Below are 24,384 nucleotides of genomic sequence, written 5' to 3'. Positions count from 1 at the left end.
ACCGTCAACCAGCACTGAGACAGCGAGTCCTGACACCGACCCACCATTTGGGCTCGCCTGCAGCCATTCGTCCAGCTTTGCTTGCCAAACTCTTGCTGCCTGATACTCGCAGCTGATGACCTTCTTGAACTCTCTCACAGAAGCCTGCAAAGCGTACTGAAGCTGACTCGTCCCTGTCAAGCAACAAGAACATCCACAGCACATGGTACATTGTGGTTCTGTCCCCCTGGTCATTCTTGGAATGCCCCTAGAGACATTTTAAGACCCATTGCTCTGTTTGCGCTGAAGCCCAGTAACCTTGAACTGTTGCTATTATTTACCATAACGACTACCCTCCTGTCAATATCCAGAGCACATCCCTTTTCCTTCTTTGAAACTGTCTGTCCTATGCATTCCTTTACAGGGTGGGTTGTTTTTCGTAGTGTTGCTAGAACTGTCTGTTGTGATAATAAGAAAGTAGATCATTTTTATACAACCTTGACTGGACAGTCCCTTTTATCACTGGGTAATAATAGTAGTTTCGCTGTTTTGTAACTAACCAACGATCCACAACCTTTTTGGAGATAAGCCTGCTGTTCCGTCCAAGTTACCACAATTTGAGATGGAGGTTTATAATTTGCTTGTGTTTCCAATCTTTTAGGATCCCTTCTGGTGTATTAGAGGTGTGGGGCTGATTGATGGTTTAGAAACCGATATTCATCCCTGGACCACTGGTGCCCCGGAGGTTGATTTGTCACATCTGTTACCATGCAAACACTGCTGTTGTGGTCAGGGAACATGCTCAGGCTGGTAATGAAAGCAGGGCCACTTACATAGTGTCCATGCCCCATAGCTTTCATCAAGTGGCTGTACCAGGAGGGTGTGAGATAGAAGATCAAAGTGTAAATTCAGGGGAACAATTACAATACTTCCACTGAGTTTTTTAGTTTTTTACTGACTGCGTTGAACCCCTGAAATAGTACAGAGAGGACCAGGTGTGCTCCAACACCACCCAAGCTATTCTGATATAGTGTAGATTTAGATACCAGAACCCACACTGTAATACAATACCTTGTATTGTCAACCTATTAGGTCATTACATTTATGAAGAATACTCAAATGCATAGTCGGTCTCTCTGGTATGATTCTGTTAAGAGATCGATCTGTATACTGATATTTTGTTTTGAACTCCACCTTAGCCATGTTATTATTCATGATTCCCTTGTCTGAATTTTAGGTTACTACTCAGTTTCCCAACTGCAGTGAGGGAGCAGCCATCTGCCTTCAGCAACAGAGGGATGAATTGCATATACAAAGTGTGACAAATACGTTGGTACCATCACTTCTCCCCTGAAGGGGGACAATTCCCATGGGGTTAGGGAGGTGAGGCTGTTACCTGGTAGTCCCCCTGGGGGTGGTACTCAGCGGAATGATCTCTCTGTGGTAGAGATGAAGACTATCGAGGAAGAATGTGGTATGACAATTACCCCTCTACCTCCAAAACCACATCCCTGCACACTGTTAGAGCCACAACACTTACATCCTCTGCAACCCCTCTTTCTGCTCCTAGTTACCTTATGCAGAGTAGACCAGTCTGTCTGTGAGTATGGGGAAACCCATACTGTGATAAGGAAGAGTAAGGAGAACTAAAAGAAAAGATGAGTGAAGAGTCCTTTGCGGAACCAAAACGAGCATACCAGCTCTCACATGTGCCGGCCAAACATAAAAAGAGAGGAAGACTTCTCTCATGGTCTGATCCTTACTTGAGAAACCCTGAGCTGAGGGGAGCTGCTGTGCGGAGACCAGGGACCGAAGGAGACTGGGATGCCGAACAGCCAACATACGCGTCCCAGTGGAGCACACCGCTGACACACATGGACCAAAGCGGGAGAAGCAGGTATCCGGTGGCGAGCCAGAGAGCGGGAGAAGGTACTGCTGTACCTGCAAGGGATCCAGGGCTACTGATCCACTGCACGTGTTTCCACGGGCGAGAGAAACCGAGAGACGCCCGGAGAAGCCAAATGCTGATAAGAGAAGCCCAGAGAAGCTGGGAGCTGGAGAGGGAAGCAGCCTGTAAAGCAGGGGTAAGGGTCAAGCGCCAATGGTTAAATAAACTATAAGGAGAACTGTGTTTATGAATAGGAAAGTGCTCTATGAAGCAGGGGACAGTGTGAGACCCCTATTGAGACCCTGAGGGGTGGAGTTGGATGAAGTCAGGGCAGAAGAGAGAGCCCCGGGGTAAAACCATTTATTGAAAACAATCAAGCTGAGTACGAGAGTTATCATCTTCCTCGTGCCAGTACTTGGAAGAATTCCAGAGAAATGTTTGTGTCAAACAGTGCCTGGCAGGCTGGTGAACCGGGCCTAATTGGGAGACATTATAAACCTGATATAGGGACCTGGGACCCGAATGATGAAAGGATTACAGTATTGTATGTACAAAACAGTCCCTGGGAGGTTAGTGAACCGGACCTGAGTGAGAGACGTTATAAGTCTGAAAGTGGGGTCTGGGTCCCCCACAAGTGGAAGAGAAAACCAAGGGGATAGTGATACCCTTTTGCAAAAGACAAGAGGAGAAGGGTATCCTATGGTAAAACCACAGGCATCGTTGGGAGAGCCTGAGAAAAGGATTGGGGAAGGGAGACATATTTCCCCCATCTTTGTGGAACTGTAATAGTTGTCTAAAAGACCTGGGCAAGGGCTCCCCCTTCATCTGTGTGATATTACTTTGGAAGCCCTAGTGATTGCCAGGGGAAGAAGGATATCTCCCCAATAATCACAAACTGCCAAAACTATCCAGAAGAAAGGAAACACCTTTCTGGACTCGGCAAGATGGTATTACAGTTTTATTTTGAAGTGTGAGGGACAGAAATAGGTTTGGGACATAGGACAGTAGACTATACTTCTTTTGACTGACATTCTGATGCTATCCTTAGTTTTGTTTGAGGCAGGGAAACCCTCTTAGTTATAGGGACAGATATGGTTTCGACTTTACTTTTATTAAATAAAGGTTTATGACCTGAAAATGTCACTTCTGTGTGCCGCGTCTACTTCTGCACCCTTACAGAAGACAGAAAAGTAGTAGATCGTATCTGGGATGGGGCAAACACAGCCCTTGGAACCTGGTGTGTCTATAAGTGACACAATTTAGAAGGCTTCTTGGGTCCCCTAGAATGAGCAACAAAGCATATCTGCGGGGCACAGCTCTCCAACACAAACACAAATATTGGAGAGTTCCATGTGATCGGGACCCTCAGGAAAAGTACAAGATGCCCTAATCTAGCTGATCCATGGTGTGATGGTGACAGGGCAAAAACTGCAATGGGACATGGCCTGTGAAGAAGTGAAAGACTACATGAACTCTGAACTCACAAGCATTCGTGAAGATGTGCAGCACAACAGCAAGCTGAGACTACTGGGAAACTACTTTGTTGTAACAGAAGATTTGTGGACCTGGAAAGACTTTTTTCAGTCCAACATCTGGACCTTTAGACGACGAGAGTGCACCTTTTGCTATCCAAGTGTTGATAAAAAGCATCTGCGCTCCTACTACCAAGACCATACAAGGTCCATGGTCTGGATGCATTTGGGACTGGGTGAACCAAACAGAAGTGTGGGAAGTGATACCCCCTGGCAACTCAGCCTGATACCTCACCTCTGCCTCAGGGATAACTCTGGACGTGTGCCTAGAAATTAGCTCAACCTGGAAGTCGTGGCCCCTTGAACCACCCCAGCTGCAATGTCTTAATAAACTAGCAAAGAGCCAAGTGCTGTTAGTAGGTAATGGAATATGTTGGGATGGTCAGGAACAGGAATATCCTTAACAAGCATATTATTATTTCATGGTGAGGATATGTGTGTAGAACTAGTTTCCATGCCGACTACCGGTTTGCATTTTATGATACAGAAAGGAGCAAGACAGTTAAATGCATATTGTCCTGCGGTAGAAAGTAAGTCAGTGCATATTCAGATAGAATTCTTGAAGGGATGGCCTAAGATAGTGCCTAGAACAGTGGACAAAGTGCATGAAAAAAGTAGTGGAACTATGTTCCTTGCTGGCCTGCCCTGCTCCCTACAAACCCCATCCCCATGCCCCTCCCACGCTCATTCCAAACCCCCAAACAAACACACCTGCTGTTTTAGGGAATGTTCAGTGCAGTGCACTAAAGTGGAAGTTTCAACTGCTTCCTACACTTGTATTTTAAAACGAAACGATTCCGGAATGGTTTCTTTTTAAAATAAAAGTATAGGAACAGTAAAACTTAATTAAAAAAAGTAGAGGAGCACTGCTCCTAACCGTTCCCGCCCACTTCGACCACTGGCCGAGAAGATTTGAGGAGCTGCAAAAGTTGATACCAGAAGTAAAAAAGAATCCTGACATTCAGAAGAGGTTACACGTTTTGCAAGTAGTATTTAATGAGCAGTAGAAAGCATTAGGAGTAGCTGACCTTACAGCCACTTTATGTACTCCTAACAACATTTTATGTGTCATTAATAATGAAGTCTCCGAGCAATCTTGCAGCACCTCCACTGTGTGTCTAATCCTATTTCTCTTCCAATTGGCAGCTCTTGTTTCCTGCTGTCGATGGTGTTGCAATAGAAGGAAAACGATGGTGAGTAATGCAGTGCCCTCCAATTTCTTTCCGTGTGCCACAACCCAACATTTGTATCCATCCTTTGTACATCATGAAATTGATGAAGAAAAAGATGCACTTCAACATGAACTGAATAATTTACTAAAGGTATACATGAAGTTATAAATGAAGAGAAAAGAAACATGCAGTTCTAATAAAGCTTGCATCATGCTTAGTTTGTAACAGAGGGATATTAAAGGTTGGAAAGTTAGGGCTCTGCTCCTACAAAAGCTCAATACCCCTGTACATGAAAACAAAAATGTAAATGTGGCTGTTGTGATAGTTGGGTAGGAAGCACAAAAGTGTGGTCTTGGTAAGGCCGCAGTTCCCCAGTTAAACAAAATTTTAGAAAATAATAATGAAAATGTTGAATCTGGGAAGGGGTTATGTTACGTGGAGTGAGTATGTAGGGAACTGCCTTAACAAAAGAAAACGATGAAGGGGAACATTTGTTTGACACACTTTTCCATAAAATCATTCTGATGGCCCTAGTGTTTATTATTTTTCATTATATCCCAGCAGACTCTGGTCAGGGTACCCTGTTTCTATTGGAAACCAGGCAAAACCTACTATTGTCCTATTGGACTGCGCAGATGCAATAAAAGGTGAATCCGTACAAATAACCTAATACAAAAAACCGAATCAGAAATGACCTAATTCATTTTACCGAAAATAGTAGATGTTTTGGTATATGTATGGTAAATAATAGTTGGGGGGTGGGGTAAGGGTATAAATTAGGGCACATGGCGGTTAAGGGGTTGTGGGGGGAGCCCCCGCATTATAAAAAAAGAAAGTTAAAAAAGTAAAAAGTAATTTTCTTTTTTCGGTCAAAACAATTTGTCAATTTGTTTTTTTTTTCTCGAAATTATCACAGATATCCAATAAAAGGTTCTGACAATGGAAATTTGGCCTGGTCAGGGTTACTTGAGCAAGGTCGCGTGCTTGATGCCAATGGATCTCACTGGTCTAACCCAGCTTTCATAAAGAAGCCTTAAACAGCATCAGAAATGGTAATAGGGGCGGAGACATAAGCCCCTCACCTTAGAAGGACTCCATCGTAAATGTGTCAAGAACGCCATATTTACTCAGAATTGATTAGTCTGGTGACACCACATGGAATAAAGAGGGGACCAATTCCATGAGATACAGTGGTTAATTGTTTAAGATAAGGCGGCAATAGGGCACTAGAAGGTGTGGTATGGGCTTTTTTGACATGGAGAAAATTGTTTGGAGCTCAAAAGGGAACTCATCTGGAGTGAGGGGTGGGTTAGTTGGGCCAGGAATGGGTCAGTGTTAGAATCCTGTCTATTTGTCTTGCAAGGCACTCTGTAATAAACCCTTTTACTCACATATGAAAAGAAATGAAGTCTATTCCGTTTTTTAAACGTTTACACTATCTACCAGCATCATGTAAAGTGCTACACCACTACCTCTGTTTCTCCCAGTGCCTGGAGAATGTCCGTCCCTTTGAATCAATGGATTCTACTATTTTGAAGCATACGTGGCGGTGATTGAAGGTACAGACTTTGCTTCCCAATTAAAGAAAGGCATGCTATTGAACACACCATAGTTAGAGGAGCACAAAATGTTTTGCTGGTTTTAAGGAAGTACCCCAACCGAAGGGTGGCGGTCAATAACACTGTTTATTGCGAGGCCATGAGAAGATTGTCTCTTCACTAAATTAATAAGCAAAACGTTATACTAGATGATAGATGATAACGTTGTGGAGTTAAAAGAATTGTTACTTTACTGCAACTTAGGATACAAATCCGATGATGATAAAAGATATGCTGTTGGTTCACGCCAACAACAAAAAAGCACAGAAAAATGTATTCAAGGAAAATACATTACCCTGGACAGAGACACAAAGGCGCCATCTCACATGGTGGAGATAAAAGCAATTTCCTGCTTGCCCTCCACCCCCGCCTCCCCACGCCCAAATCCCCAGCTGCATGCAATACCACTCACAGGAAAGGCACAAACAGAGAGAAAACCTTAAGACAATCATGCCACAGGTGCAATAGCAAATACAATTTGGCCAACAAAGAAATAAAGACTGTGCGTCATTTGGCTGTACCAGCCATTTTGCCAATTCAAGCCACCAGAAAAGCTGGTAGCAACAGTAGAAAATGAACACTATAATGATAGTGAATCAAGTGGAGAAGAAGCTGCCATACTGGCCGTGATCTTGCACACACTGGGCATTGATCCTGCACATAAGAAGAGGACAAAACTCCATTGCACAATCCATGTGGATGGAAACTCTGAGGGGTAAGTTATGTGAGGTGGACAATTGTTTGTAGCTTTCTCAAAATATGCCATTTTAACAAAGAAATGATATAAAGATAATACCTTGTTTGCCCTACTCTACAGAGGAATTCCCTACCTAGTCTAGAGAACATTCTCTGGCCCTCACACTAAACTACATATATACAAAGGAAACTATATACCAACACAACATAATAAACAAGATCAACACAATGTCTGAATGCCCTTCTCCTGTCCTGGGTAAGGGCCTGGGTAAGATCCCTTCTCCAGGATGCAAAGTCAACTCCAAAATGTTCAACAAAAGAAAAGAAAATTTTTAACCAGTTCTTGAAAGTTCAAAGGCCAAGCAAAAGTTCAAAAAACAAAAATCCAATGGTAACAACTCTTTTGTTCTTGGATGAAAAGATCCCTTTTCAACATCCAGAAAAGAAATAGCATCAATGGTAATACTGGTTACACAGTTGTTTAAGCCTTCTTCAATTAAAACTGTACATTTGGTATATTTGTCAGGATGCTTTCTTTGTGCTGCTGCTTCTACTTTCAACAACCACACTTCTACTGTTCGTACTATGAGAACAGTCACCTTTTTGTCCCACAGTACATTACTTCTTCAACGACTTCAATGTGATATCCGCTGACAGCTGAATATACCACCACAGTTTAAGTATTACTACTACTGCTCAGTACTTTGAAATAGATAGTCGGATTTAGACAAGACACTTCAACCTCTTCAGGTAGGCAAGACGCGTTTCCTTATTATGACTTTCTAAAAATGAAAGGGGCAGCCTCTTTGCCTCTTCTGTCTGTCTGACTGCGACAAGAACAACCTGCTTCTGCTCACACGACTCTCTCCTCACTAGCTTCAGCAGTCATTCACACCACATGGTTGTATTCACAAGCATGTGGTTCCCCTTCCCCAGCTTTGTTCCCACTCTTTTGCCAGTTATCAGACCAGGTAATTACCCATAAGCTTATGTGCCACTCTTTCAGCTTCGGGTAACAATGGTGTACTTGTTTCTTAGACCACTTGATTGTTAACAACTTCACAGTGTAGTTTGAGAGGGGTCAGTAATGCAAGGCAGACAACTGCTTGTAGATTTCTTTTACAAATGTGCCATTTTATTAAAGTAAATCATTGAAAATAAAGCCTTGCTTTCCCTACTCTATTGAGGAAGTCCCTGCCTAGTCTAGGAGCTAAGGGAACAATCTCTAGCATAGGAAAATTGGCCCAATAGGTACATTGGCACAATAGGTAAATTGTGAATGTTAGCATGTCCGCGCTTAGATAGAATTTGTAAATATTAGCATGTGCACACTTAGATAGAATTGTGAATATTAGCATGTCCACACTTAGATAGAATTGTGAACATTAGCCTGCGTCGCATCTAGATGGAATTGGGAATATTAGCATGTCCACACTTAGATAGGATTGTGAACATTAGCCTGCGTCGCATCTAGATGGAATTGTGAATATTAGCATGTCCACACTTAGATAGAATTGTGAACATTAGCCTGCGTCGCATCTAGATGGAATTGTGAATATTAGCATGTCCACACTTAGATAGAATTGTGAACATTAGCCTGCGTCGCATCTAGATGGAATTGTGAATATTAGCATGTCCACACTTGGATAGAATTGTAAAGGTTGGCATGTCCACGCTTGGATAGAATTGTGAACATTAGCCTGCGTCGCATCTAGATAGGATTTTGACTGAAGGATAGCATGCACGCGCCTAGATGAAACTTGAATGTTAGCATGTGCCACACTTAGAACTGTGAACACCAGCCTGCGCCGCATCTAGATAAGGCTGTGAATGTTAGCATGCCCACACCTAGATAGAATTCTGAACATTGGCCTGTGCCGCATCTAGATAGGATTGTGAAGGCCAACAAGTGCCACACTTAGACAATACTGTGAATGTTATCATGCTAAAGGTCAGGTACCCCACTAACCAATATAACCTCAAACTCTGCATACTTATCTCACTCAAAAACTCACACAACCATCTCTCGCACCACAAGTCGCACCAGAACAGGTAGGACTACTGATGCTGCTGGATCTGTCAGCAGCCTTCCACCTTGTCAACCACGATAAAGTCCTGACAGGGGCAGGTATCTATTCAGCAGAGGCTATGGGCTGGATTAATTCCTTTCTATCCGGACGCGTCTCAAGTATTGTTTGGGGCAATGCCCATTCCCTGGATGAACTACTTAAATGCGGAGTGCCTACTTTTAGAATCTAAAAGTAGGTTTGTCACACAGGGTTTGTTCCTTATTATTATGCGAGAAGGTGGTAGGCTCCATTCTACCCATCTTATCTACAATATGGGATTGTGCAGCAATTATTTTCTGGGCAAAAGCTTGTTGAATTGCTTCACAATCCAGGGTAGTGGGGGAGAATTGTTGCAGCATGGCTCTTGGTTTCTCAAGTTCCCTGAAGGATCTGAAAATGTTTCTTAGAGTCATTTTCGGCCTGTGCGATTTGATTTTCAAAGTGTTTTATTTTTGCATGCAAGATTTCCATACAATACAATTTTTCCAACATTTTCAATTTTTCTCTTATTTGCCTTCACCCATGCACGTTCTGCTTTCCTCTTTTTCTTTTGCGATCCAGAAGTGCTTCACAGAACCACTTATGGTCCTTCCATCTTTGCCTGACCTCATTGAAAGTCATTGGAGCTATATGATCCAAGAGGTCAGTAAGCAGTCTATCATACTCCAAGACTAATTTGTCCAGAGATTCCTGATCATATGTACATTGCATATGTTTAGCCAAACAGGACCCTAGATCTCCTTGTCGAATCCTATTGTAATTTTTGCTTATTGTGATGAGAGAGGGATTCTTTTTATGGACCGTGGGGGTAGGCAAGTTGAACTGAAACATTAAAAAGAAATGTTCAGACCAAATACAAGGGTGAACAACGGTGTGTTCAAGACTGCGTTTTTGCTAGTAACCCAGTCTAGCACGTTGCCCAATTTATGTGTAGGATCCCTACTGCTATCAATTGTGAACTTACTGAGCTAAAACAGTTGGACCAGCTGGGCAGCCTCTGTATCCAGAGGGTTTCCAAGCCTCCTATTAAAATTCCCCAACACGACAGATGAGGTATTGGGTTTATGAAGAGATGATAATTGAGGGAGTGTCATGGGGGGTCGATAAATCAATATGATATTTAGACAATTGTTGTGTGTCGGCAATTTTTTTAATAACGATGATTTCACATCGTTTACACGAGATGGGATCTTGAAAAAAGTTCAAATGTGTTCGGGCTAGAATAGCTACTCCCCCCTCCCCTGCCATCCTCTCTATTCTGACCGAAAAAGGTGTAGCCAGGTGGAGTTGCTAAATCGATATTAGGGCTGCTAGAATCCTGGAGCCAGGTTTCAGTAAGCCCCATGGTATCAATTTGCTGTCTATCTTAGCCATCTCTAACATCCAGTGCATGCTTGTCCAGAGATCGGGTGTTGAGGAGTGACATGGTAACATGCCCCGTGTCACTCTTAATTAGAGCTCCTTCAACCAATGACTTACTGTCTTCTGGTAGGGGCACACAGTGATCGTGCTTCATGGTCGCAGTTGCGGTTGGGTCGCTCCTTGCTTCCACCATGAAACAAGTAGCAAGGAAATGGAGAGAGCAATGTCCAGGGGTGAGCGCCGGCGCATCCTGCCGTGACGTGCCATTGCTGACACGCCTGATAATTCACTAAGTACGGTCCCGGACTACAGTCCTGCTGGGATGTATAGTTCAAAGTGCATGTAGCGTTACAAATGCGGCACAGGAACTGTTACTATGGCAATTAAAGAAATGCCCAAAAGATTCTTGTAGCAAAATCGAAACTAGGTGGATCACAAAATTAAGAACAGTATTTCCTCACAATTTTAAAAGATAAGTTATAAATAATAACGATCAACTCGGCAGTAATACAGATACACAGATGCTAAAAACAATGAGGCAGAGCTTAAAGGAGCTAGCTAGGAAGTGACTCGAGCGCAGGTAAGCACAGGGTATTTAAGCAAGCAGACTTGCTCAACCCTGACGCGCTAGGGCTGACGCGTCTGATAATTCACCAAATACGGTCCCGGAGTGCTGTCCTGCTGGGATGTGTAGTTCAAAGTTCACACAGCGTTACAAATGCGGCACAGGAACTGATACTATGGCAATTGAAGAAATAGCCAAAAGAGTCCTTGGAGGATAGCCCAGTGGCAACGTGCTTGCCTTGGAAGCGAGACCGAAGACGACACGAAGCAACACAGGTTCGATCCCCGGGTCCACGCTTAGAAACCTCTGGGTATTTAAGCACATTATAAATATGAAACTAAGACAAAAAAAACATTACGCAACTAAAAAACAAACAATTCCTGTAACAGCGCCTCGATGCCCGCGGGCTGTCTGAGCGCTTTAAAAATGCAGAAATAAAAGTCTTGTAGCAAAATCAAATGTAGGTGGATCACAAAATTAGGAACAGTATTTCCTCACAATTCTAAAAGATAAGTTAAAAATAATAATGATCAACTCGGCAGTAGTACATATACACAGATTCTAAAAACAATGAGGCAGAGCTTAAAGGAGCTAGCTAGGAAGTGACTCGAGTGCAGTAAAGCACAGGGTGTTTAAGCAAGCAGACTTGCTAAACCCTGACGCGCCAGTGCTGACGGGCCTGATAATTCACTAAATACGGTCCCAGACTACAGTCCTGCTGGGATGTGTAGTTCAAAGTGCACGCAGCGTTACAAATTAGGCATAGCAACTGTTACTATGGCAATTGAGTACATGCCCAAAAGAGTGTTGTAGTAAAATCGAAACTAGGTGGATCACAAAATGAAGAACAGTATTTCCTCACAATTCTTAAAGATAAGTTAAAAAATAATAACAATCAACTTCGTTGTAATACAGATACACAGATGCTAGGAACAATGAGGCAGAGCTGAAAGGAGCTAGCTAGGAAATCTGTACTATCTAAATGACTTTTTGGTATCCTGGGTAAGATCCCTTCCCCAGGATTTCAAGTTGACTCAAAGTGTTCTTCAAAGGAAAAGAAACATCTTGAACCAGGTGTTAATAGTTCCAAGTTAAAAAAAGGGTACAACAAAAAAAGTTCCACTGGCAGAAACTCTTTTATCCTTGGGTGAAAAGATTCCTTTCCAACTTCCAGCAAGGAAATGGCAGCAATGGTAATCCTGGTTATGATAGGTTCTCTCTCCTTCCAACCAACCTACAACAGTTCAAAAGAAGGTGTAATATTTCCCTGAAGTCAATAGTACACAATTCTTTAAGACTTCTTCAGTTCAGCTTTTCTTACAACTGTACATTGGTATATTTATCAGCATGCTTTCTCTATGCTGCTGCGTCCCTTTCAACACTTCTACTGTTGGTACCATGAGAACAGTCAACTTGGTCTGACAGTACGGTTCTACTTCATACCACTTCAATGTGACACATCTTAAGCGTTACTACTACAGCTCATTACTTCAATTACTGGACAGACTTCAACAGGATACACTTCAACCTCTTCAAGTAGGCAATGCACTCTTCCTTTTTATGCCTTTCTCAAAAGGGGCAGCTTCTTTGCCTCTCCCGTCTTTCTAACTCCTACAATTCACTGTCTTCATCTGCTAGGCAGACTTCGACAAGATCAACCTCTGCAGGTAGGCAAGGCACTCTTCCTGTTGCTAACTTTCTCAAAAGGGGCAGCCTCTTTGCCTCTCCTGTCTTCTGCCACTTTACGTTAGAATATTCTTCAAAAGCAATTATTTCCCCTTCCTCAGCTTTGTTCACACCTTTTTGCCAGTCATCAGCCCAAAACAATTACCCAAAAGCTGTAGTGCTACTCTTCCAGCTTCAGGTAATAATGCTAAATCGTATCTTAGGTCAATTGATGGTTGACAACTTTACAGTGGAGTTAGAGGGCTCTTTAACTTTTGGCAATGTGACTTTCACTATACAAATGGGGTGCCTTTTGATTTGGTCAATGCGTGTTCGTCTCTTGATTGGTTTAAACTAATTACTTCTTTAGAAATGGTAAGAATGTCACTTCTGGTTTTAGTATAAAATTCAGGGTTCATTACATCTCCAGCGGTAGTCGTGCCAGTAAAACCGGCAAGCTGCTGCCGGAGTTGTGATTTTTTTCCAGAGCCTGGCTCCACGGAAACACTGGGGTTCACGACCCCGGTGTTCCTGGAAGTCAGGCGCCGGAAAAATGTAAATCCCCAATCCCATTTGAGTCCCATATGACTCAATGGGAATGGGGATGACGGAAGCACTGGCACTGTTAATAAGGGTGCCAGTGCTTCCCGGAAAGTTTGTGGGTGGGTGGGATGGCAGCCGCCCGCAAACTCGGAGTGTGCTGGTCCGGTAACAAAGGTGCCGTGCTGGTAGGCTTTCCCGCACCGTTGTCACCGCACTGGCATGGTCATGATGAGGCCCTCAGTCTTTCAAGTGAAAACACAATTGGGCACACGCGACCCTTCTTTATAATAGATTTGCACGTTTAAAGTTGAAGAAAGGATTGTATTTCCATGTAATAATAAAGGATGAATTCTGACTTGCATTGGGAAACACAATTGGGTGCACGTGACCTTTGCTTGATATATTTCTCACTCTTTGTTACTTGTAACTCGGGTATTGGCGGGGTTAAGTAATCGGGAATCGTTTACAAGCGTTCCTCCTTCTTTTTTTTTTTTAAAACTTTAGTTTTTATTTGCATTTGGACAATCAATGACATCAGTTTTTCTTTCAGTCTTATCCAACAAAGGTAATACCTTCCCCTGCCCCTCACTCTTTCCCCGTCAACTAATCAGTATGTTCAGGGAACAGGCGTTCGTTCAACAATGAAACCTCTCAGGGATGAATTATCAGTGATATATTTTACCATGAGTGGGCTAGAGTGTCTTGGATTGGCTCCCCTCTATCGGGTCATCACTACAAGTTACCCCATCACCTTTAGAGTTTCTCCATCAATCTGTAACCCACTCCATTCTGCTGCTTTATAGTATAAATATGGGTCAGGGAAGCCAAATCCCCCCTGATCTCGTTGTCAATCTGGAAAAATGAATACCCTTCATTTGGATGATAGACGTATCCCAGGAGGATAGCTCAGCGGCAGCGTGCGTGTCTTGGAAGCCAGACCACATGAAGAAACAACAGGTTCGATCCCCGGGTCCGCGCTTAGAAACCTCTGGGTGTTTAAGCGCGTTATAAATACGTAACTAAGACAAAAAAAAAAAGATAACGCAGCTAAGAAAAAAACAAAACAATTCCTGTAACAGCGCCTCGATGCCTGCGGGCTGTGTGAGCGCTTTATAAATGTAAAATAAATAAAAAAAATAAAATAAATAAATAAATAAAGTATCTTGATGGCCGAAGGCCAACCGTCTTATGCACAGAATGATAGAAATACAGACTGCTATGCTTGACCAACAAGCGGCCATTTTAAACGTAGCAAGAATCGCCATTTTGCTTGTTAACCATTGCTCATTGCTTTCTGTCTAAACTGCTTTGCAGCTTGCAATTCTTGCGAATTCTGCTTACTCTGCTCAACTGTTAACATTGTTGTCTGAATATGAAAGGGCAAGGCCGCGGGACTGAGGAGTTCATTGAAACTCCTCATGAGCAGCCCAGAAAGGAATGCCCACGCTCCCTCTCTGTAGCCTTGAGGGAGAGCTGCAGGGCATTTAATCATGTCACAGCTGCCAGCCAGTCTCGTACTGTGGTAGAATATGTTAGAATAAAGCAGCTAAAGGCTTGAATTATGCTCTTCTTATGGCCCCCCTTCACAAAACCCTTTAGAGCGTGTCGGCTCCCAGGACACGAATAGCACCTCATAGATAGCAAAGCTTGGAATGTGACTCTTCCCCCGTGTGCAGCTTGCTTCCAAGAACAGAAGCACCGTGTTCTGTTCAACAACTAGAAGATGCCTCCGCACTTTCTAAATTGCACATTGTTACTAGAGTAGACATCGAAAGTGTCATAATTGTCATACTCGTCGGAAATGTCCATCATCATCCCGAGTTCAAAGAAACTCAATAAAAGGGGGGTGTTAAACATGACATAGCTGATTGTATGATATGCATTTTGTATATATGTAACTGATGTACGTAACTCGCTCTCTTGCGTCCCTCGAGGTCTAGCGAATACACGTCGCGGGGCGTGAGACCACAGTTGGCCAATTGGGACTATTTTGCTTGCAATAAACCCTAGCATTGGGAATTTGAACCTCGTGTCTGGCGCATCCTTTCGTGTATGCTTATTGCCTTGTTTCGATATCGCGAGGGACCCCTAAGGGCCCCTTTCAAGATGATGCCCGAATAGGGACCCTCCCCCACTTGCCCCATCGTATACGTTGTAACGGAGTAAAGGTGGAGAACGGCGAGGACGGGACGATCGAGCCGGGATCAAGAGCTGTACGGGGCGCTCTGTAGAAGTGAGGAGAGATTCCTTCCGCAGATCTGCACACATCTGATCCCTGATCGATGTACCGGGCCAGAGGGCAAAGGAGGCGAGGGTCCCGAAACGAGGCATAAGCCAGAGAAGCGCAGACACGACGTTGGGAGAGGTTGCGTCAGGAAACAGGCGACTTGTTTTATCAGGTTCCCCGATCAGATTCCCCGATTCAAACGAAACCCTGATTATTGGTAGAGTGTTGATTTTGCAAATTCAAACATCCAGAGTAAGGTTGATTAACCAAGGGGAAGGTTAAAACATGCCTGGAGTACTGTCCACTTTAGCGGGGCTTTTCCGCTGCGGTAGACAGTCCTTGGAAAATGGCCAAAGTGCACCGCCTGGGGGAACGCCGGCTTATGACATGTATGCAAAATATGGTGTGGGTGCGATAATCTTTTGTGAAATTTGGCATAGGCAAACTAGAAAGCAACAGGACCATCAGTGGCCGATTAATAGTAGCTTTGAGATTGCGAGGATAGATAACTTAGAAAGGGTGTTGATAAGGGAAAAAGCGCGACCCGCAGCTTTTGAGACTATCACAGATTGGAGGAGGGAAGCAATGCTCCGACTTAGGAGATGAGAGAAGCATACGCGTAGGCACAAATCGAAGCTTGAGGTAGCAGAAGAAAAGGAGGAGGAGGAGTGGACGGCAAGTCTAAGACGGGGAGGGAGACGTGAGCAAATGAACATAGGAATATACCCGCAGCGGGAACTGCACATAGCAGACGAATTAATGGAACATTTGTTAACCCATACGGGTCGAGGCCCAAAACCAGGATCGAAACCAAACACGCCAGTAGTGACTGCGCAGGCCCAACCAGTAGCTCTCATACCCCCTCCCGCAGCCCAAGCACTTCCCCTCATGCAAGCATTAACCCACGCCCCACCCACAGCTCGAGCCATCCCACAAGCGCAGACCGCAGACGCGCAATTTCCCAGCACCCAGGAAGGCCCTTCACAGATACCACCTGTGTCACTTGTCCCATCCCCACCTCCCGCTCCAGAGACAGATTCAGCACCATCCGCCCCTCCCAAAGTCGAAATTGAGACCGGGGAGGCGAGAGGCGGGGGTGAAGGAACAGGATTTGGGCGGGTAACGCGCAACGCGATCAGCAAAGAAAGAAAGATTGAATTACAGCAAGAGGCAGAAATGTACATAGAAGGAAATGATGGGACGGCAGCATTGGCCTCATTATATGGGTACCGAAGAAGCAACGAGAGACAGGTAGTGTTGGAATGCAATCGCCACAACGATTGTTAGATTTGAATAAGTTAGCACGCAGTGAGCAAAGAGATGGAGATGTAAGAGAGCATGTGTACAAACTCATTGAACTGAAAAATGAAATGGAATATAGATATGCTGAAATGTTTGCTACACCTGAATATAGTTATGAGTGTATTAAGAAAGGTAGGAAGGAGGCGTCGAGGTTGTATACGCAAAAATCGTGGCCGACAGTTTTTCCAGGTGGTGCAAAGCATTTGCCGGCACCGGGACAAATAAGTGATAAACAAAGATTGCAGGCATGGGTGGGGGAAATAATGCGATGGATGTCGAACAAAAGAACGTCAGTGAAGGAAGTAAGTGAGATGTGTAATGGGTACCCATTGGAGATGAGAAAAGAAGCGATGCGAACGATGGTAGGGGTGTTACTGCAGCAGGTAATTGGATACAATAGAGGTAGAGGAAATGCACAAGGCAGGGGAAATTTGAATAATATGCACGGGGTGTCATTGGGATTAAATCAATGTGCGTACTGTAAAGAGGAAGGACACTGGCGAGCGCAATGCCCTTACATACAGAATAGATGTGGGTTTGGCCAGAGAAGGCCCCATAGGGGACATCAGGGGTCAAATGGCCCAAGCAGAAATAGCATGTAGCAGCAGCAGGGATATACCAATGGAGGTAATCAAAACCATTCCTATGGTCAAAACCAAGCTCAACAGAACCAGGCATTGAACCAAAGTGTTCCGAACCAAAATCAGGGCGGGCAGGGCCAACAGAGAAATGATCAGAGTGGAGGACACAAAGGGGGAAATGGGAATGTTTTTGATACACAGCCAAACACGTATTATAGTAGCAGCGGTGACTACACATCGGACGATGTGTTATTTTCGCAATAGGACAGCCCACGGCAGGGGTCGGAACCAGTGTCTATTCCCGTGAATCAGAGAGGACCCTACGTAGAAATGAGAGTCGGGAATAAGGAGCACCGTTTCCTTGTAGATACGGGGGCACAGAAGTGTTCGATAGACCACCACTTGTTTCCGGAGATCCCACTGTCGGGGCAAAAGAATGTTTCTGCAGGGTTCGCAGGTACACCAGTAATTAACCCCATGTCCGAAGCTGTCCCAATTACAATAGGACCATTTACGGAACAGTGTCCATTTCTTCTGACAGAAAATTGTGGGGAGAACTTGCAAGGATTAAACTTGTTGAGAAAATTGGGGGCAGTTATACATTGTACGGCAGATGGGGTGTTCCTCACGATTTGGCCTCACGATGCACCGGTGACGGAATTTATGTCAAAAGCGTTAACAGAAGAGATAAGTAGAGTACCAACCTGTCTATGGGCAATGCATGATAACGATGTAGGATGCTTGAAAATAGAGCCAGCAAAAATAACTTTGAAAAAAGGTGTTACATTACCACGAATTCCCCAGTATAAAATTTCTGTTGAAGGTGAGAAGGGATTAAAGAGTATTGTTACTGACCTGGTGAGATTGGGGGTGGTTGAAGAAATATCAGGTAGCACGTGCAACAGCCCGATTCTTCCAGTTTACAAGAAAGGAGGCAATGAAGTACCATATCGTTTCATAATTGATCTGCGCGCATTGAACAAAGTGCTAGACCCACAATTCCCTTTGGTCCCAGATGTCACAACAATACTGACAATGATACTGGCCACTGCAGAATACTTTAGTGTAGTTGATTTGAAGAACACGTTCTTTAGCATCCAGTGGATAAAAGCAGTAGATATCTGTTCGCGTTCACTCTAGGAGGTCGATCATTCACATTCACACGCATTCACACGCATTCCACAAGGATACACAGAAAGCCCGAGTATTTACAGCAGAGCGCTAAAAGAGCAGCTAGACATGCTAGAATTACCTGAAGGTTGCGTACTCTTGCAGTACATAGATGACTTGTTACTAGCTGCTGACACAAAAGAGATCTGCAAAGAAAGTACTATATTACTATTGACACAACTAGCGACCCATGGTCACAAGGCAAGTTTGAAGAAATTCCAGTATAATCAAAAGGAGGTGTCTTATTTGGGTTACCTACTTTCGAAAGAAGGGAGAAGATTAACACCAAAACGCATAGAAAGTATTTCTAGTATGCCTATTCCAAAAAGGAGTAAGAGCTGTAATAGGCATGGCCTCTTATTGTCGGCAGTGGATCAGTAATTTTGCGTTGATTGTGAAGCCGATGATAAAATTAACTAAAAAGGATGCAGTGATGCCTTTACAGTGGGATGAGGAGTGTCAGAAAGCGTTTGAGCAATTGAAAGCTGCATTGTGTGCTGCGCCAGTTTTAGGCACTCCTAACTATAAAAAGATCCTTAGACTATTTGTGAGCGAGAGTGAAGGATGTGCATTGGAGGTTTTGACACAGGAACAAGGTGGAAGAAATAGGCCATGCGGCTATTATTCTTCCGCGCTGGACCCTGTAGCACGCGCCCTACCACGATGTTTGCGATCTGTTGCAGCGGCTACTGCATCAGTGAAACAAACGGAAGGAATGGTATTGGGGCATACTTTAATTCTGATGGTGCCACATGCCATAGACGTTCTATTAAACAGAACACAGACGCAACACCTCACCTCTGCTAGACTAACAAGATATGAGCTCATCTTGTTTGCACCCCACATCCAAATTATGAGGTGTAGCGCATTGAATCCTGCATAATTAATGCCACTGCCCATAGCAGAAATTGGTGACAACGAATCACCACCCCATGATTGTTTAATGGTCACTAAAGAAGAAACAAAGGGAAGAGTTGACTTGAGCGACATCCCACAGAAAGAGCCAGATGGGGAGTTGTTTTGTGACGGCTCTTGTTTTAAATTACCTGATGGCACATCAACGGCCGCATATGCAATTACTACCCTAGAGAGTGTTGTAGAAAGCAGAAGAATCCCCTACAATTCGGCACAAGCCGCAGAAATAATAGCACTGACCCGAGCCTGTGAACTCTCTGAGAATTTGAACGTGAATATTTATACTGACAGTCAGTACGCATTCGGGGTGGTTCACACCTTTGGTCGACTCTGGGCTGAGAGGGGCTTCTTGACATCACATGGGGCCAGGATTCAGCATTGCTATAGTAAAATGCGCATAAAAAGGTAACATGCAAAGTGGGAGAGGGAAACGCATTTGCAGACAGGATTGCGAAACAAACAGCCACTGATTTGAGTACTAGAATGATGACAGTACAAACAGAGGAAGTACCTTGTATGATAGAGAATGGAGTTGCCACAGTCAAAGAAATGCAGGCTGAGGTCACGACCAAAGAGATTCAGGGGAGGGCTCTGCTGAGTTAGATTTGGAAGGATGTTGGGTGGACAAAGAGACCAAGAACCGGATGTTGCCAAATTGTTACGTAACTGCAATGGTTACAATGGCGCATAGCCCTACCCACATTTGCGCGAAGGAAATGGTACAGCATTTATCCACAGTATGGAAAAATGAGCACATAAAAAAGAATGCAGAAAGGCTAGTGCAGAATTGTATTACGTGCCTGCAACACAATGTAGGGAAGGGAACCGTGACTCCAGTAGGTAGTTTTGGCCCACCCTCTATGCCATTCGAGGTGATCCATTTTGATTTCATAGAAATGGAAAGGTGCCAGAACTACAAATATGTGTTAGTGGTGATTTGTGCATTTAGCAAGTGGGTGGAGGCATATCCTTTAAAAGACTGTACTGCAATATCAACGGCAAAAGTAATGTTGAAGGAGTATTTCTCCCGGTTCGGGCTGCCCCGTGTCCTGTGGTCAGATAACGGGCCACATTTTGTGGGCGCAGTGGTGTTACAGATCTGTGCAGGTCTACAGATAGAGAAACGATTCCACAGTTCCAGGCATCCGAGTTCCGCCAGACTTGTTGAGAGACGTAACGGTATCTTAAAGTCAAAGATAGCTAAAATCTGTGCTGAGAGCAAGTTGAGTTTGGTGGATGCATTACCCCTAGCGCTATTGTGCATGCGCACGTCTGTGCAGGCTAAAACTGGGCTCTCCCCCTATGAAATTATAATGGGGAGACCGGCAAATGTATGGTGCGCACCGCAGCCCAAATGATTATGTGAGGTCGAGCATCCTGTGTTAAGCACGTACTGTGGCCTTTTAATGCAGAAGTTGCGTTTGATTCATCAGCAGGTGCAGGAGGCGTTACCAGTGCGATACACCGGACCAGGGCATGCGCTGGAGCCTGGAAGCTGGGTCCTGATTAAGAACTTTGAGCGGAAGACAGCATTAGCACCCAGGTGGCGCGGCCCCTATCAAGTGTTGCTGGCGACGCAGACGGCCATACGGGTGGACGGCCGCAAGGCCTGGATTCAAGCTACCCATGCCAAAAGGTTCCCAGTTTCACTGAAAACGTTGCCTGATCCAGACGACCAGAAAGAGACAACGGTCCTGAAAAAGAAAGAAACTGTTGCCAGTCCACTGCCACATCATCAGCCTGAGCGAGAAGTGAAAGTTGAAACAAAGCCTAAGCGAGAAGTGAAACTCGAAACAGAGCCTGAGGAGGGTGCCAGGAAGGGGAAAGGGCGAAAAGTACCCCAACGTTGCTCAGCAGAAACAGCATCACTGCTGAGCGACACAAACTCTGCATTGCAAACACGAGCAGAAACAAGGCGCCCACCGGCTTCTGCAAACGCACCAAAGCCAAAGAAAGAAACTACATCATTGCCACTACGCTCATCGCTACCCATCATTGCGCCGCAGGCTGACACTGAGCCTGATACTGGAAGTGCAACAGGACTATTCACGGATCATACAATACCAGGAGTGAAACGGTATAATTTGCGGCCTCGACAGGCAAAGTGATCCACAGATCTTTGGTGCTTTTCTTTTGCCTTTGGTTCCACTCACGGATGGAGTAGGAACCAGGGGCGTAAAGGAGAGAAGTGTGAGAGTTGTGCAAGTTGGACAATTCAAGACTCACGGCTCCTCAGTGCGCTTATAATAAAGTACATGTACATGTGTCAGGAGCCAGAGCAGGACAAGCTGGGCGCACATAGGTACTAAGGCTGATAGAGTACATGTGTCCTAAGCCAGAGCGGGACAAGCTGGATGCACATAGTACTCTGTCAATAAAGAACTGTTCAGAAATCGTCTGAGCAGTGGGAGAAAGAACAACTAATCTTGCTCGGAGGGATAAGTGATCTAGGCTGTGAAAGGGTTGGCAGAATTGAACTGTGACATTTTCATTGAACTTTTGGCATCAAGAACGAGAGACATTTGCGACGAACTTTGCCAGCAAGAAGAAGGACGATGAAGAACAAACCAAGACCGGTTTCAGCCTCCTCCTGCACCCCTGCTGAAAAGATGATAGTTTTAGAGATTGTAAATTTAGGGAAAAGCATGGTAAAAGGAATAAGGTATTGATTTGGACATTGGTCCTGTGTTCTCTAAATATGGTAGCACCAACAATAATAGCTATTACACTATGGTTCCTGGAGTCCGCGCACCCATTAGAAAGACTTTTGCCAAAAGCAGCTACTGAAAGCCCGGTTCATGTAATCACTGGTAATTTGTCCCCAATGGAAGAAAGACATAGAGAAGGATATGGCAACAATACATTGTTGCTCATCATGAACATGACCCATGCGGTTTTAAAGAAAAAAAGATTGCTGGGTTTGTGCCCCTTTACCACAGCACGGTGGAAAAGGGATAGGCTGGTATGTACAACCGTTATCAATGGTTTATTCATGTGAAGTATCGTTGAGTGCAATGTTCTTTGGGAAATGGAACAAGAGTAATACAGGTCAGCTAGATGAGACCAATATGAATGAATTTGAGGAATTGATCATGAAACCTGTGGGTTGTTCCATATTCCACAAAGCTCGCGTGTTTTCACCAGATCCCATGAGGGAAAATACACGAAAGACAACAAGACTAGATAGATTATATAGGCAGAATAGACCGACCCCGCCAGCAGAAGAAACATCAGTAATGACATTTCGAATAAGGGATGAATGGAATAAAGATGCTGTGCCCCGTGCCTATACAGTGGATTACAGCCCCAAAACTGCTCCCCTATGTTTAAAGAAAAAAGGTTCCTATAAAGTAGGAACGTTTAGCAGCTGCCTGAACACAGTGGTTTTAAAGCACGAAATAGAATCCGTGTACGTAGGGGACCCTGTTTACTTCATATGTGGGGAAAAAGCATATCCATGGTTACCTAGGAACTGGGGAGGTATGTGTTACTTGGGTCTACTATTCCCAGGGGTGTTCCTCTTAGAAACTGCAGAAGTAGTGAGGCGATTAAAAGGTAGAACCCGAAGGAGTAGTGAAGATGGAATGATAGCAATGGATGTAGCCAAATCGTTTATACCATTCTTGGCCCAAATAGAAAATTCCTATAACATAAGGAAACTGTCCAGAATACTAAAAAATACAATAGATACAACAACGGATATCTTATACAACATGACGTTGGAAGAAAAAGGAATTAGGCTAATGGCACTACAAAAGAGAATGGCTCTTAATATAATATTAGTTGATCGTGGGGGAGTTTGCAAACTCGTAAAAACTGCATGCTGTGTGTTTATAGATGATTACTCCCCTACGATATTTAAAGCAATCCGGAAATTACATGTCCTAAGTTCCACACTCTCTACTGAAGAAGGGGGTTGGGGGATAGGATCCTGGTTTTGGGGACTATTGCGGTCCTGGGGTTGGAAGCTAATTTCGATACTAGTGGTGGTATTTGGTATATTCATAACATGTTGCTGTTGCATACAATGCCTACCAATAGTTTGCACTGAGATAACTGAGGGATGTACTAAGGGATGTATGCACATGGTTTCGAGAGGAAAACAAAAGCATGGCCGAAATAACAGAGACACTGATGAAACAAAAACAGTAAAACAATTCATGGCTATAGACATTTATGATGAAGATGATGCTTATGATAGCATGAAAGGTTTAGACATAGATACCCCAGACTTATCCTCATCAGATGAGGATACAATGAATGAATAAGACGTTTGGCATACGGCCAAAAGGAGGGTTGGTCAATCTGGAAAAATGAATACCCTTCATTTGGATGATAGACGTATCTTGATGGCCGAAGGCTAACCGTCTTATGCACAGAATGATAGAAATACAGACTGCTATGCTTGACCAACAAGCGGCCATTTTAAACGTAGCAAGAATCGCCATTTTGCTTGTTAACCATTGCTCATTGCTTTCTGTCTAAACTGCTTTGCAGCTTGCAATTCTTGCGAATTCTGCTTACTCTGCTCAACTGTTAACATTGTTGTCTGAATATGAAAGGGCAAGGCCGCGGGACTGAGGAGTTCGTTGAAACTCCTCATGAGCAGCCCAGAAAGGAACGCCCACGCTCCCTCTCTGTAGCCTTGAGGGAGAGCTGCAGGGCATTTAATCATTTCACAGCTGCCAGCCAGTCTCGTACTGTGGTAGAATATGTTAGAATAAAGCAGCTAAAGGCTTGAATTATGCTCTTCTTACGGCCCCCCCTTCACAAAACCCTTTAGAGCGTGTCGGCTCCCAGGACACGAATAGCACCTCATAGATAGCAAAGCTTGGAATGTGACTCTTCCCCCATGTGCAGTTTGCTTCCAAGAACAGAAGCACCGTGTTCTGTTCAACAACTAGAAGATGCCTCCGCACTTTCTAAATTGCACATTGTTACTAGAATAGACATGAAAAGTGTCATAATTGTCATACTCGTCGGAAATGTCCATCATCATCCCGAGTTCAAAGAAACTCAATAAAAGGGGGGTGTTAAACATGACATAGCTGATTGTATGATATGCATTTTGTATATATGTAACTGATGTACGTAACTCGCTCTCTTGCGTCCCTTGAGGT

General features: G+C 44.1%; 1 protein-coding gene across 2 annotated transcripts in view; it reads left to right on the top strand.

The window, feature by feature from the left end:
• Positions 1–24,384, top strand: part of PPP1R42 (protein phosphatase 1 regulatory subunit 42) — a 1,058,014-nt gene that overhangs the window by 336,990 nt on the left and 696,640 nt on the right. Inside the window, exon 3 of one of the 2 annotated variants that reach the window (XM_069621141.1) lies at positions 4,546–4,592. The exons of the other annotated variant lie outside the window; for it this stretch is intronic. The gene's annotated coding sequence lies outside the window, so the exon portion shown is untranslated. The remainder of the gene's footprint in view (positions 1–4,545; positions 4,593–24,384) is intronic. 2 annotated transcript variants of the gene reach the window in all.

The sequence above is a fragment of the Ambystoma mexicanum genome, chromosome 5q, assembly GCF_040938575.1.
Source record: "Ambystoma mexicanum isolate Mex_15411 chromosome 5q, UKY_AmexF1_1, whole genome shotgun sequence".
NCBI lineage: Eukaryota > Metazoa > Chordata > Amphibia > Caudata > Ambystomatidae > Ambystoma > Ambystoma mexicanum.
Note: the sequence above shows the minus strand (reverse complement) of the source record. Positions and strands in the feature narration are given on the sequence as shown.